Source organism: Colobus angolensis, unplaced genomic scaffold (assembly GCF_000951035.1).
Source record: "Colobus angolensis palliatus isolate OR3802 unplaced genomic scaffold, Cang.pa_1.0 Scaffold23, whole genome shotgun sequence".
NCBI classification, from domain to species: domain Eukaryota; kingdom Metazoa; phylum Chordata; class Mammalia; order Primates; family Cercopithecidae; genus Colobus; species Colobus angolensis.
Genome location: NW_012115488.1, coordinates 1,419,037 through 1,422,315, shown reverse-complemented (window position 1 = coordinate 1,422,315; position 3,279 = coordinate 1,419,037). Strand labels below are relative to the sequence as shown.

The following is a 3,279-nucleotide window of genomic DNA, read 5'->3' as shown; positions in this document are numbered from 1 at the left end:
TCAAGTATTGGTACACAAGTGGACATGCAACCCAATTTTAACCAAAAGTATTTAAAGAAGAGGGGAGTTACTGGACAAATCAGAAAAAAGTTTTTTCTCTGTTATGAAAGAGTACTGAAAGGTAGTTTATTTTCTTCTCTTGACTGTGGTAAGTTTTGGTTATAGAACTTGTATATTCTGAAGCTATCCTGTTCCATCCCATGGACCATATTATATGTGGAATAGAGCAGTGCTGAGAGAACGGTAGGGGAGCCCAGCCAGAACCATTGGATTAATACCTCCCTGAAGCCCACCTTATCTCTGAATTTTCAGCAATGCAAGCCAACAATGTCCTTAATATTTAAGCCACTTTGAGTTTTCTATTACATGTGACTGAGAACATGCTAAAAGATACAGAAATATTCTGAATTTATGCACACAAGTCTGTTAATGAAGTCATCACCATCTAAAATATGTATTAAAAGTTTGGGGTATCTCTGAATGAATCACTTAGAATTAGGATCAAGTTTCTCACATTTACATTTGTTGCTACTGTATTTTAACCCTAAATAGGGGGGATGATAAAATCAAAAGGAGCCAAGGAAAAAACAAAGTATTTATTGTTAACTATGATTAATCAAATATGATCATAATTTAGTTTTTGGCATACATTCAAGGGAATGGATCTAACCATAAATAAAAAGGAATCCTCTAACCTCTACGAATCAATGTAAGACTATATAATTTTTAAAAATCTTATAAATTCATGTTCATTAAAGTTTGAAAGCTAAAATGCCCTAGAACATTGATTTCCATCCCTTTTGAATAATGTTAAATATTTTCACAAAGCAATGACTTCCTACCTCATTTATAATTATAATGCTATTTAAACTATTTGTTGAACAAGAAAATTCATAATCGAATTCAGTACAGCTTTTTAGTAAAGCTTTAAATTTATTTATTATTAGAGCAAAAACCTAGAGATTAAAAAATGGAGTCACATGGCTAAGCAAGATGTATTATTTATTCAGTCCAAAGAAATGCTATGTTACGTCTGGATTCAAGGGACTTTGCAGTAATTCCAAGAGGTAGAATATAAGTCCCTGGAGGAAAAAGTCTCCATGTGTGTTCAGTTTTTTGTGTGTGATGAAACCTATATGTGTTTTCATTTTCTTTCCTCTAAGAAACTTTTATACACATATTAACAGTTGCAGAGTGTTAGTGGGAGAAGAGAAATCAGCATAAAGTAAAATGCTAGTAGCAACGATTAATGCAACACTTATTGTGGCCAAGAATTTTGCATGTGTTATCTCATTTAAGTTTCATGAAAGTCTCCATTTACAGAGAAGAAAACTAAGACTGAAACCACCTTGCTCAAGCTCATTGAGCTAGCAAGTGGAGGAATTAGGGATGCAAAACAAGGTCTGGATGCCTCTGGGGCCCATGCCCTTAACTATGATGTCATATCGCCTTAGAATACTAAATCAGGCTGGGAGTACTCAGAAGAATTCAGAGCTTCTGAATTTCAGATTTCACACTTGACTCACCTGTCTTTTCAAAGTGAATGTAGCTTCAGAATTAGGGAACTTGATAGCGTGAACCCCCTGCAAATCAGCAGCAGAGCAGAGATGCCAAGATTTTTTTTTTTTTTGAATTAATAAAGTTTTATTTTTCCAAATGTTCAGTTGGTTGGACCTATTCATGCATCTTCACCAGCAGCTGGAGCATCTCCGCCCTTGGAATTTCTGGTGTAAATTACTTGAGCTCTGTGCTTTGAAACCAGTTTGATAAGTTCTTTACTAAGGAGCTCCTGAAGGGCTGCCCTGGCCAGAGCCTCGAATCTTCAGTCTCTCAGAGACCACAGCTGGGGTTATAAGTTTATAGTTGGGAACTTCCTTACAGAGTTTGTCGTAGGTAGCTTTGTCAAACAAGACTGTTATTGAGCTTGTCCCTAACCTTGCCTTTGGACCACTTCTTCTTTTTGGCCTTGCCCCCGGATTTGTTCACCGGGTCTTTGTCTTTCTTGGCCGACTTTCCAGCGTCCTTCTTCTTCTTGTCGTCCTTTGGTGGCATTGCCGAGCTCGGAGAGCAGCAGCGGACACCGCAGCCTTGCTAAGATGTCGGACAAAAAAAAAGGGGATGCCTAGATTTTTAATCTAACTCTGCCATTTACTGACAATGTAAATGACATGGTTGGGCTGTGTCCCCACCCAAATTCCCATATGTTGTGGGAGGAACCCGGTTGGAGGTAATTGAATCATGGGGGAAGGTCTTTCCCGTGTTGTTCTCATGATAGTGAGTAAGTCTCACGAGATCTGATGGTTACTGTAAGCGGGAGTTTTCCTGCACAAGCTCTCTTCTCTTGTCTGCCACCACATGAGAGATGCCTTTCACCTTCTGCCGTGATTGTGAGGCCTCCGCAGCCACTTGGAACTGTTAAGTCCAACAAACTCCTTTCTTTTGTAGGTTGCCCAGTCTTGAGTATGTCTTTGTGAGCAGTGTGAAAACGGACTAATACAGTAACCTTGCATGTCTTATTGACCTTCTCCGAGCCCCTATTTCCATTTCATTAGCATTGGAAGAATAAAATATTCACTGTCTATGTAATTGTTTTTGAGGAGTAAGCCAAACTGCATATATTATAAAGTACAATAGTATACATTATGACTATTTTGTGATTTTCTCAAGTATTCTGCTTTTCCATGGAAATAATAAATTGTAATAATGACGGACATCTATTATTGTTGCTGTTATTATTGCTAATCCTACATAAAGCAACAGGATTAACTATCTATTAATTAGGGAGGGAATAAGAAAAAGGAAAAATGTTCAGGGTTCATGGTCATTTTGGGAAACTTTATAATTTAGTACTGGAATAAGACTTTAGGACTGATCTTGGCAGGATAGCCAAAGGGCTGTGCCACCATGAAACTTAGAAAGCTCCATTTTGACCAGGCACAGTAGCTCATGCCTATAATCCCAGCACTTTGGGAGGCCAAAGCGGGCAGATCACCAGGTCAGGAGATTAAGACCATCCTGGCCAACATGGTGAAACCCCATCTCTACTAAAAATACAAAAAGTAGCTGGGCATGGTGGCACTTGTCTGTAATCCCAACTACTCAGGAGGCTGAGGCAGGAGAATCACTTGAACCACGGAATTGGAAGTTACAGTGAGCCGAGGTTGGGCCATTGCACTCCAGCCTGGCCACAGAGCAAAGACTCCATATCAAAAAAAAAAAAAAAAAAAAAAAAAGAAAAGAAAAAAAGAGAAAAGAAAAAAGTAAAGAAAGAACGCTCCA

At 38.5% G+C, this 3,279-nt stretch overlaps 1 pseudogene across 1 annotated transcript; it reads right to left on the bottom strand.

Annotated features, from left to right (window-relative positions):
- Positions 1-1,678: 1,678 nt before the first annotated feature.
- LOC105513367 lies at positions 1,679-2,109 on the bottom strand (annotated as a pseudogene). The gene has a single exon (XR_001002007.1). The product of XR_001002007.1 is annotated as a 40S ribosomal protein S25-like (transcript).
- Positions 2,110-3,279: the final 1,170 nt, after the last annotated feature.